General features: G+C 37.2%; 1 non-coding gene across 1 annotated transcript; it reads right to left on the bottom strand.

Moving 5' to 3' along the window:
• Nucleotides 1-416: 416 nt before the first annotated feature.
• Nucleotides 417-518, bottom strand: LOC122903824. The gene has a single exon (XR_006384043.1). It is a non-coding gene; the product is annotated as a U6 spliceosomal RNA (small nuclear RNA).
• Between the last annotated feature and the right edge of the window lie 11,781 nt (nucleotides 519-12,299).

The following is a 12,299-nucleotide window of genomic DNA, read 5'->3' as shown; positions in this document are numbered from 1 at the left end:
AAATCTATACCATATGCCCCACCATCAGCTCCAACCCCATGAGTTCAAAATGAGAATTTGCCAATGGCTTTGAAAGCCTTTGAAGTATGGGGGTATGTCTCCTACCTCTTATAGCTTCAGTGCATGGAAGCATTCAGCAAGTATTGTCAAATGACAACATGGCTGGATATTTTCTTTTTCTTTTTTTTTTTTTAAATTTATTTGATAGACAGAGATCACAGGTAGGCAGAGAGGCAGGCAGAGAGGGGGAGGGGGAAGCAGGCTCCCTGCCGAGCAGATAGCCAGATGCGGGGCTCAATCCCAAGACCCTGGGATCATGACCTGAGCCGAAGGCAGAGGCTTTAACCCACTGAGCCACCCAGGAGCCCCTGGATATTTTCAACAAACACATTTAAATGTCACTTATGTACATATTTATTAATATGGAATGCTTCATGAATTTGTGTGTCATCATTGTACAGGGGCCACGCTAGTCTTCTCCGTATCATTCCAATTTTAGTGTATTTGCTAAATATTGATTTATTTAGCATTTTACTGAAATATAATTGACATACAAAGAATTAAACACATATGAATTGTACAATTTGATGTTTTGACATATGTCCACCTATTGAATGTTCACTACAATCAAGACAGGGAACATAGTCATATTGCCAAAAGTTCCCTCTTGTGCCCCTTTGTGATTCCTCCCTCCTGTCCTCCCCATCCTCCAGTCCCCCACTGCCAATCAACGACCAATCTAATTTCTATCACTGTAACTTAGTTCCTATTTTCTATAATTTTATATAAAAGAACTCATATATTATGTACTCTCTTTTGGGGCCTGGCTTCTTTTTTAATTACCCTTATTTCTTTATTTATCAATAGTCCATTCATTTTATTGCTAAATAGTATTTTTTTTCTTTTTTTTTGTTGTGTTATGTTAGTCACCATAAAATACATCATTAGTTTTTGATGTAGTTTTCCAAGATTCATTGTTTAAGTATAATACCCAGTGCTCTATGCAGTACGTGCCCTCCTTAATACCCATTACTAGGCTCACCCATCCCCCCACACCCCTCCCCTCTAAAACCCTCAGTTTGTTTCTCAGTCCACAGTCTCTCATGGTTCATCTCTCCCTCTGATTCCCCCCTTCACTTTTCCTTTCCTTCTCCTAATGTCCTCCATGTTATTCCTTATGTTCCACAAGTAATAAAACCATATGATAATTGACTTTCTTTGCTTGACTTACTTCACTCAGCATAGTCTCCCAGTCCCATCCATTTCGATGCAAAAGTTGGGTCTTCATCGTTTCTGATGGCTGAGTAATATTCCATTGTATATATGGACCACATCTTTATCCATTCATCTGTTGAACAGCATCTTGGCTCTTTCCACATTTTAGCTATTATGGACATTGCTGTTATGAACATATGGCCCTTCTTTTCACTGCATCTGTATCTTTGGGGTAAATACCCAGTAGTGCAATTTCCAGGTCATAGGGTAGCTCGATTTTTAATTTTTTAAGGAATCTCCACATTGTTTTCCAAAGTGGCTGCACCAACTTGCGTTCCCACCAACAGTGTGAGAGGGTTGCTAGATAGTATTTTATTGTATTGGTATACCACAGTTTGTCTATTCATTCACCTATTAATGGACCTTTGTGTTGTTTCCAGTTTTCAGTGATTACAAATAAAGCTGCTATGAACATTTGCGGAAAAGTCTTTGTGTGGACATATGCTTTCTTTTTTCTTGAATAAATAAGAACAGAATGACTAGATTATATGGTAGGTATATATTTAACTTTAAAAGAAACTGCCAAATGTTTCCCCAAGTTTTGTATCATTTTACAATTCCACCATGGTCTGTTCTAATTCTTTCACATCCTCAACAACACTTGGTGTGGTTAATAGTTTTAATTTTAGCCATACTAACAGATGCTAAGTGGTGTCTTACTGTGGTTTTAATTTGCATTTTCCTATTGACCAACACTGTTGAGCATCTTTTCATGTGCTTACCTACCATTCCTATATCTTCTTGGTGAAGTGTCTCTTTATTTTCTCTGCGCATTTAAAAAATGTGTTATTTTGAGAGTTATTTGTACAGTTGACTCTTCAGCAACATGGGGGCTGGGGCAATGACTCCCCCACATAGTAAAAAATCCACTTATAACTTTGGACTCTCCCAAAACTTAACCAATAGCCTGCTATTGACTGGAAGCCTTACTGATAACATAAACAGTTGATTTGATACATATTTTGTGTAAGTACTATATACTGAATTTTTACATTAACATAAGCTAGAGAAAAGAAAATGTTACTAAGAAAATCCTGAGGAAAGGAAAATGCATTTCAGTACTATACTGTATTTATATAAAAAAATCCATGTCTAAAGTGGACCAGATCAGTTCAACTCATGTTGTCCAAAGATAAATTGTATATTCTGAATGCAAGTTATTTACCAGATATGTATGATTTGCAAATATCTTTTCCCAGTCTGTGGCTTGTCTGCTCTATACTTTTAACTGTCTTTTGAAGAGCAGAAATTTTTAATTTTGGTGAAGTTCAATGTATTCTTTTATGGATTGTACTTTTATACCATATCCAAAAAATCTTTGCCTAACCAAAGTTTACAAATATTTTCTCCCATGTTTTCTTTTTCATTTTTTTTAACATTTTCTTTTTTATTTGAGAGAGAGAGAGAGAGAGAGCACAAGTGGGGATGGGGGAGGGCATAAGGAGAAGCAGACTCCCTGTTGAGTGGGGAGCTGGATGGATGGGAGATTGATCCCAGGACCCCAAGATCATGACCTGAGCTGAAGGAAGATGCTTAACAGACTGAGCCACCCAGGTGCCCCTCTCCCATGTTTTCTTCTAGAAATTTTTTAATTTTAGATTTTACATTTAAGTCTATGATCCATTTTGAGTTAATTTTCATATATGGTGGAAGGTATGGGTTGAAGTTCATTGTTTTGCAAAAAATAATTTATTGAAACATATATAAATTTAAACAAATTATAAGAGAGTTTTTTCTTGTGAATCAGTGGAAGCTTTTAATTTAAAAGTCTGTAATCAGGGATACTATGCCAACAGCCTAAGCCAACTGCTTGCCTAATTTTTGAAAACATACTCTTTATTTATTCTCTTTTCAAGGTGTTCTGTTAACTTTTTTATTTGTATAGTAAAGGAATAAATCAACATTATTTGTATCCCATGTTCCACTGGCTTATCAGTTTGTTATGTTTGAGCTCTATAAGCTTGTTTTTTTCTAGATAGCTCTTGGGCCTTTCAGGTAGGAGAGGAATAATGAGAAAGAAGGTAGGTATGTAATAGAGATGGATATATCTAATTGGTACCTCATTAAAGTGCTCAAAACTCTTATATGATGTATTAGGGAAACTCCAGGGTTATTGCATGAAGCATCCTTTTTTTTTTTTTTTTTTTCAAGAGAGAAAGAAGGGAGGGACAGAAGCATAGGGAAAGAGAGAAAATCAAGCAGACTTCCCACTGAGCACAGAGCCTGGCATGGGTCTTAATTTCATGACCCTCAGCTCATGATCTGAGTTGAAATCAAGAGTCAGATTCTTAACCAACTAAACCACTCTGGAGCCCCATGAAGCATCTTTTCTGTGTGGATTTTGACCCATGCAAGAATGAAATGCCTTTAATATGTGTGCATCTGTGTATTTTAGTAGGAGGCAGGAAGGAGATGGTTGATTGGAGATTTTATTTCAATTTAGTAGAGAGAGAAACCCTGAGATAAACCCATCTTCCCCCTTTGGAGTGGCCTACCAGAACTTAGTAAAATTTGTCTGAAATATTGGATTGGTCTCTGGAGCCCTAAAGCCAAATGCCAGGACCCCATAAAACAGTGGAAGAGGTACATCTTTGGGTAGCCATTTAGGCTAGGTAGTGGATGTATGTGGTCATATGTGTTGCTTCCAAGCATCCATTCTTCACTATCCCATTCTTCATAACCCCATATCTTTGGGAAGTCAGATGGTTTTCTAAAAGCTGAACCTACCTCTAACTTCTGGTGTATGACATTGATATATTAGCTCTAATAATGCCGCCAGCTCTTGAGATGGGTTCATGGATGCGAATGTGACATGAGTTGATTCAATAAGAGTGAATCTCAAGACTTATACAGAAATTATCTGAAGTTTCTTTTCTACTCCTCCAAGCACTCAATAATAAAATAGTAAGGGCTGAAATTGCTGCCACCATGAAAAGACAGGTTCTGTCTGAAACACTATAGATGGCAGAAGGAATAGACAATGAAAAAAGTCCTTGGCGATATAATTGAATGGTTAGATCAAACTTTACTTGACTTCTTCAAGGCTGCTCAATTGTGTGAGGCAGTAAGTTTCCTTTTTCTTTCACATCTGTCACCTAACTGAAGGAAGGATACATTTGGGTATATTAAGTTTGCAAGAAACTGAGATCTGTTAGGGTTTCTTCAGGTTTCTTGGGATATAGCACAAAACCTTAGCAGCCTCTTGAAAAGTTGAAACTTGGTTCAAGAAACAGGTGAGATTTAGCAAACCTGATTTTTAAAATGTCCTTAGAAACTAGACTCTAACCCTATTCTAGAGCTCTAATATACTGCTGATTTAGCTGTTTTCTGCTCCAAATATTAGCAGTTACCTGATTCTTCTGCTTTATCTCACATTCAAATTTTGATTCAGTCAGTCAGTTGTAATTTCAAAATATCTGTTCAACATCACTGGCAAATATATAGGTATCTGGCTGGTCTACTCTACCCTGGCAGGCAAGACGGAAGGTTAAAAAGCGTGGTGATGAAAGGTAAGGAAGTCTTCCATAGTAGGCTGTTAGGAAAGTTATGCTGAGCTTTCTCAGAAAGGAGTCTGTCAGGCATCATGAATGTGCTGTCCAAGACTGTGCTATCTGGGATCCCTAACCTTATGATGGGGAGTGTGAGAGCTGAAGGAGCTGGGAAGCCGAGAGTTGGTCAGAGATATGACCATGTGTCTATGGAGACGTCTGGAATGGTCCTGTTGGCAAGTCCTGTGTAATCATACAATAAAAATGTAAAAATGTGATTTTGACAAAACTCATATGGGAATATAAATGCCAAAGTGATGGGGTTCGGTCTCCTACCGTGTCTCCCGACTATATCAATCAGCTTCCCTGCCTTTGGCTTCTGGTTGGATTTGGTCAAGAGGGAGTCCTAGTGAAAGATGAGAGAGATAGAGGAGAGCAATGTTAGGCTCTTTATTCCCCTGGGTGTTATCTTATGGAATTGCCCCAAGTTGGCTGTGTTCCTCCACTAAAGATCACTGATCTGCATTCTGGAGATCACACCTGCATTCTGGAGTCACAAAAAGGTGACTTTTTGTACATGATTCTATCCTTCTGGTTTCTGGTAACCTCTGCCTGTCCTCTGCTGTGACCAGGTCTGGTCTGGCCCTATCTCTTTTAGTGTCCCTATACTCTGATCACATCTTTATAAATAGTACCCTTATAAATAAATCTCAGTTTTCCCCTTGTTTGCGTCTTATCTATTCTTTGTCCTTAACAGTGACTTTTGGGATGCCTGGGCTCAGTCAGTTAAGCATCTGCCTTCAGTTCAGGTCATGATCCCAGCATACTGAGATGGAGTCCTGCATTGCGTTCCTTGCTCAGTGGAAGTCTGCTTCTCCCTCTCCTTCTGCCCCTCCCACTGCTTGTGCTCTCTCTCTCTTGCCTGACAAATAAATAAAATCTTAAGAAAAAAAAAAAAAAGACCAGTGACTTTTGATGAGCAGAAATTTTTGTTTTTGGTGAAGTCTAGTTTATCATTTTTTCCACGTCAGTTGATTGTTTTTGTATCCTGCCTAAAAAAACAAAACAAACAAACAAACAAAAAACACGTTGTTTTTCCCCAAGCCATGAAACTATCTTCCTAGATTCTCTTCTAAAACCACTGTAATTTTTATTTTGATCATAGGTTTGGCTGAACCATGGCAAATTCATAGTTGTGCACAGTGTGATCTTGGGTTCAATTTTTTCCATATGGATAATCCAGTTATTCCAATGCCATTTGTTGAAAGACTCCTATCACCACTGAATTGTTTTCATTGATGTGGTTGGAATTATATCTATCATTTTGTTATTCATTTTCTGTTTGTTCTCTGTTTACCCTTTTATGCCTTCTTCTGGACCAACTGAATATATTTTAGAATTCCATTTTTACCTATCTATTAGCTGTTTAACTACACCTCTTTCCATTATAGGTTTCAACTAGTTACTCTAGGAATTACAATATCTATCCTTAATTTTTTAAGATAGTCTTAGAATTATTCTTTACCATTTTATGTAATGCACAAACCTTGTAACCATAGTGGTTGCATTTACCTCTTTTTTCCTTTACGCTATGGTTGCCATATTTACTGCAACTCTATATATTATAAATCCCACAAGACTTTTATAATTTTTCCTCCAAACTGTATGCATTCTTAAAGGTTAAATAAAAAGATGTCTGTAATTATCCAGCTCTTTACCATTTCTGGTGTTCTTTATTCCTTCCTGAAGATCCACATTTCCATCCAGCATCACTTCCTCCAACCCGAAGAATGTTCTTTGTAATTCTTGTAGTACAGCACTTCAAGTGGTGATGAATCCCCTTAGTTCTTTTTCCTTAAATCTGAAAATGTTTCTATTTCATCTTCATTCTTGAAGGATATTTTCATGCATATAATTTTTTTTTTTCTTTCAGCCCCTTAGATATGCCATTCCATTGTATTCTGGCCTTCATTGTTTCAGATATGAAGTTAACAATGACCTGGAGGAAATGTATTTTTCTCAGGCTTCTTTCAAAACTTTATTTTTTGTTTTTTAGCAGTTTGATTATTGTGTGCTAGACAAGGATTTTTTTACATTTATCCTGCTTGGGTTTTGCTGAGCTTCATCAATCTGTGAATTTGTGACTTTTACCAAGTTTGGGGAAAAAATTTTTTTTGGAAGATTTTTATTTGTTTGAGAAAGAGAGAGAAAGCATGAGAAGAGGGAAGGGTGGAGGGAAAGGGAGAAACAGACTCCCACTGAGCAAGGAGCCTGATGTGGGGCTTGATCCCAGGATGTTGGGATCATGACCTGAGCTGAAGGCAGATGCTCTAACTGACTGAGCCAGCCAGGCACTCCCAAATTTGGAAAAATTTTGACCATGATTTCTTTAAATATTTTTTTCTGCTTCATTCTCTCTCTTTATTATTCTCCTGGGACTTTAATTATAAATTTGTTAGATGTTTTGATATGTTTTAATATTGTCTTTCAGGTCTCTGAGTTTCTGTCCTTTAATTTTCCTTTCCTTTTTCTTTCTAGAAAATTTCTTCTCTACCTCACTCTTTCTTTTCCTCCCTCTTCCTTTCTATTTTTTTTTTTTTTTTTGAGAAAGAGTGAGCCCAAGCGGGGGCAGAGGGAAAGAATCTCAAGCATGGCCTGACCCAGGGCTTGACCTCATGACCCACAAGATCATGACCCGAGCCAAAACCAAGAGTTGGACACTCACCTGTTGGAGTCATCCAGGTGCCCCCTATTTTTCAGAGTAATTCTATTGATCTGTCTTCCAGTTCATTGACTCTTTCCTCTGTTATCTCTATTCTGATCCATCCAGCAAATGCTTTTTTTCAAGTATTCTACCTTCCAGTTTTAGAATTCCCATTTGGCTTTTTTATAATTTCTATTTTTCTGCTAAGGTTTTCTATCTTGCATCCATTTTTAGCATATTTTCTTCTACCTCATGGACCATTGTTTAATATCTGCTTTAATATTCATGCCTCCTAATTTTAATATCTCATTAATTTTGGGTTGGATCTACATTGACTGTTGTCTCTCTTGAGTCTGGGTCACAATTTCCTTGCTTTATTTGGGTATTTTGGGCTGTATCTCAGACTGTGTGGTTATTATTGTGTAGAGACTGGATTGTATTAAATTCCTCTGGAGAGTGTTGACTTTTCTGTTTCATCTAATTGCAGTTTGGTTTATCAGACAATTGACTATCAGTTTGGACTAAACTTCAAACACTGTTTCTCAGGTAGGAGTTCAAATCTCAGTTCAGTCCTTTTATCATTACCCAGACTTGAGGGGTCCAACAGAGATTTGTACAGAGCTATTGGAGCTCCATCTATCCAAATACTTTCTGGAATAATTCTCTCAGCTTCTTGCAGCTGTACCTCACACTATGTCTTCTGGTTCTTCAAGGCAGAATAACTGGTTTCCTTTCAGAGTTCGAGATGCTCTGCATGGTGCCAACTACAGCTTAGCTCTGACCTAAAAGCCACAGAAAAGGGAAATTCACCTTACTTTATCTCCTCCTCTCCAAAATCTGCCTTTTTGTTTTCACTCTCTAAGACTTCAGATTATTTTGTTATTATATTTTTCCTGGAGTCTGTAGTTATCATCTATTAGGAGTTTATTCAGCTATTTCTAGAAGCTGAACCACTTAATTCTATGAATGTTTAGAGTGAATTCTCTCACAGGACTGGCAGTTTCTGGATTCATGCTACAATAACTAGGTCACCATGAAATTCACCTCCTTCATAATGCTTTGCATACTCTATCTTGATCTTCTCCGTTGTTTTCTCTCAAAAGCCATTTAAGTTTTCTGAAACGTTGAATGAAAACATTTCACTCTCCAAGGGGTACTTCCCAGTTTGTGTTTTTATGGACATCCTGTTTATGGCTTTAAGAGAATGCTACTCAGTACTTTTTGCATCTGAATTCCCTCTCAAGGGACACCATTCCACTTTGCTCCCTGAAATCTTGAGTCTTTCTCTTTTCCATTTCTTTTGAGCCCACTCACTTTTCGAGGGCTAGCAATGACTAAAACACCACCTTGTTTTATCCTCCCATATATATAAGCAGTTAGATTCTGGTACATCTTCCTTTCTATGCTGTATAGGTTAAGTCTGTGTAGATTTCTTTCCTTCATATCTTTCTGGCCTGATTACTAAGATCACATTTCTTCCAAGAAAATTTTTCTCTTCTTCTAACTTAGTCAACCAATATTTTTTTTTTAATTTTTCTTCTACCCTGCTGCTCCTATTCTGTAAGTAACTCAAAAACATACTTTACTATTATTTTTCATTTTCACAAAAGAAATACATGTGCATTTATCAAATAATCAAATAATGTTACAAAGTTTTAACAAACCCCAGCTGTTCTTCGCCTACCTGTTTCCCCAGGTCTATCCCAGATCTCCTTCCCCCAAGGGCAATTGCTTTCAGCTGTTTTCCCTGTTTCTTCTGGCATTCTTCTCCGTGTTTCTAAATAACAGGCTTGGACTGTTACAGACTGTTATTTATTGATTCTTTCACCCTGTCTGTATGCAGCTTGGGTGTACCCAGAGTAGACCTTGAATCAAGGACTTGAATAAAACAGATTACTTAGGAGGTAATCCTTAGAAGTACAAGTTGGACTGTGGGGAAATGAGACAGGGAAGGGCAGAGAACCTGATAAAGAGTTTAGTTTCAAATATTTCTGCCATAGACAACAGCAGTGGCCTGCAATCCTGCCCTGAACTCTGGGAGATAATGCACGACAGGCCTTGGGTTACTCCTGAGAGGCAAGGGGCAACCAGCTCTCTCAGTCATTGGTTGAGGGTGCTCTAAGGCCCACCCTCTTGTCTGACACTTTCAGCTGCTCTGTGTACCAGTCAAGTAGATTCTATTGGCCTGAGGAATCCATCAGGCTAAGAGTGGCAAGTGTGTCAGTTAGAAACCATTGAGTAGCACGCATGGCAATAGGCAACATCAAGATGACGTGGGTGCGGCTCCCATCGTATAGTGGTATTAATCAGGGGTCTCCAGAAAAGCATAACCAATGGGCAGGCATTAGGAGCATCACCTGAGAACTCATTAAAATGCAGATTCTCAAATCCCACCCAGATCTACTGAATTTGAATCTTTGGAGTTTGGGTCTGAGATTCTGTGTTTTAACAAGTTCTCTAGGTAATTCTTATGCAGGTTAAAGTTTGAGAAGCACTGGCCTGTGATTTACACAATCTCTTGATTGACTAAGCTAACAGAAGTTGAATACAGGAGAGAACAAAGGTAAATAATTATGTATATCTGATGCCCCCAATTAAACCTCTTGGAAAATGGGGCCAACAGGGAGTTCAAAAATCAGTCAAGGGCCATTCTTACCTTGGCCTTCCTCTAACATCGCTACCGCCTGTAACAAGGGAATAGTGATAATGTTGGAGAACTTCCTGGGCTGTTGTGTAAACCAAATGAGAAACTAATGTGATGGTTCTTTGCTCCTGAATATCAATAACTGTTTCTAATAACATCACTCTTTTAAGTCACTTGAGTCCTATTTATCATATTTCCACTTTGGTGAACTACAGTAGTATGTAGCAATTTCCCCCCAATGCTAGCTTTCAACCAACTGGTAAAATTGGCACTGCCATTGTTGTTACAGATTTTAATATTTAAAAATATTCATCTTTTATCCATGTTTTTCTGTTTCTGCATGAGTAAAGAATGCGTTCTCATATTATATCTTCCACAAATTGTTCCTAGAAAGGGCAGGATTTTGTTTTGTTCTTTCTCTACAAGGATGGAATTTTTACAATCTTTTATCTTGGTGACTGTTCATTGCCAATCAGGATAAAAGAGCTTTTGCCCCTCCAATAATTTCTATTTTATGATTACATGCTTGGGCAATTTCAGTATACTTTAGAGGTACAAATGGGTCTATTTAAGTGCTATTATTTTTTTTAATTGCTATTTTTTTTGGCGGCAGACTCATTAACAATTTAAAACTTGAATTAGAACTAACCTAAAAATGTCTTACTTTATGTCAATGAAGTCTATTAGATACAAATGAAGCCCATTTTTGCAACACTCAATGAAGAACATATCATACTTAATGAAAATCTGTTCTCAGATTTCCTAGAAAATAAGCTGAACAAAGGGGGACTAAATAAAATGTAATTTTAATATTACATGAACATGACAGAACAGAAGAAATAGAAGGGTCAAAATGCTGAACCTATTTTTAATTATCAAGGTCGTCCTGGAAGATTTTGTTTTAATTATACATCAGAGGTGATGTTTTTGGGAGCTCAAATAAATACTTGAACTTAAATTCAACTTGAACTTAAATTAGGCATTGAAAACATCTTCATAAATTCAGTAAAGTCATCAGACTTTTGCTAAATCCTTAAAGTTCATTTATACTTTTCTCTGTTTTACTATAAGCTTTTTGTCTACAATTAAATGAGAGTATATATGAGAAAGTACTTAGCAGATGAGTTAGCATGTATACTCATAATCAGTGTTAGCTTCCTTTCTTTCCTGTCACATAATAAATGAAAAGAGATGTACTAAATTTCCAGTTGGATATTTATCTAGGTTTCTCTAGCCATCTTTAAAACAGCAAGTAACTGTGCTTAGAGAATGGAATTAAAACTCCTGGGAAAATTAAAGCTGTATGAAGATTTTTAAGTGCTAATAAGTGCTTAAAATATTACATAATCACACTCATTAATAGTAAGCATTTTAAGTTGAGTGTAGTTGTGTGCATGTTGTTGATGCTTACATTTTTACCTACTATTTTCAGGCATTATAAATTCACACATAGAATTCAATTCAGAGGGAAGCTAGGCGCCTCATATGACAGATGATCAAGTCAAAAGGAATTCATATTTAAAATAAAAGCAAAAGAACTTCAACTATTTTTAGATCATTGGCAGCAATTCTAAACCAAAAGAATATTATTGAAATGGCGAATTTTGCATTCCTAGAATTATGAACACTTTGCTTCTTACAATTAAAATTTCTAGACCCATACGAAAGGACATACTCAATTGTATAAACTCAAGTTAAAAGTCAAAGTTATTGATATGCACAACAGCTGTTACATATTAAAGACATTGGATTTGGGGGTGTGTTGGTGTGTGAACATGTTTATGACACAGATGGATCATAGAATGCAGAGCTTTTCTAAGTTTGGACATGCAGGGCCAATTTTATCCCCTTCCAAACTGAAATTAGGGCTCTCAAAGATTCCAGACTTGAGTACAGGAAATCCAAGTCCCTGAAATGCCCACAGAATAGGTACCAAATGGAGACCTGGGTTACCCAGTGTTTGGGCAAGGCAGTGCAGAAGATTCTGAGTAAATGACAAAATGAAAGTGACCGAACCGTTTAGTATGTGCTGTGGCTCATTATGCAGCCAAATGCCCCAGTGCGGTCTCTTCTCTGATCATCTAGGCTGGAGTCTTCAGTAGCGTCATAAGGGACTTAAGATCAATCCAGTTTGATCTTTTTATTGAACAAATGAGGCTCAGAAAGATTAAGTGACTAGGTCAAGTCA

Source organism: Neovison vison, chromosome 3 (genome assembly GCF_020171115.1).
Source record: "Neovison vison isolate M4711 chromosome 3, ASM_NN_V1, whole genome shotgun sequence".
In the NCBI taxonomy this organism is placed as follows: Eukaryota; Metazoa; Chordata; class Mammalia; order Carnivora; family Mustelidae; genus Neogale; species Neogale vison.
The sequence above is the reverse complement of the archived record's forward strand: the minus strand, read 5'-3'. Positions and strand labels throughout refer to the sequence as shown.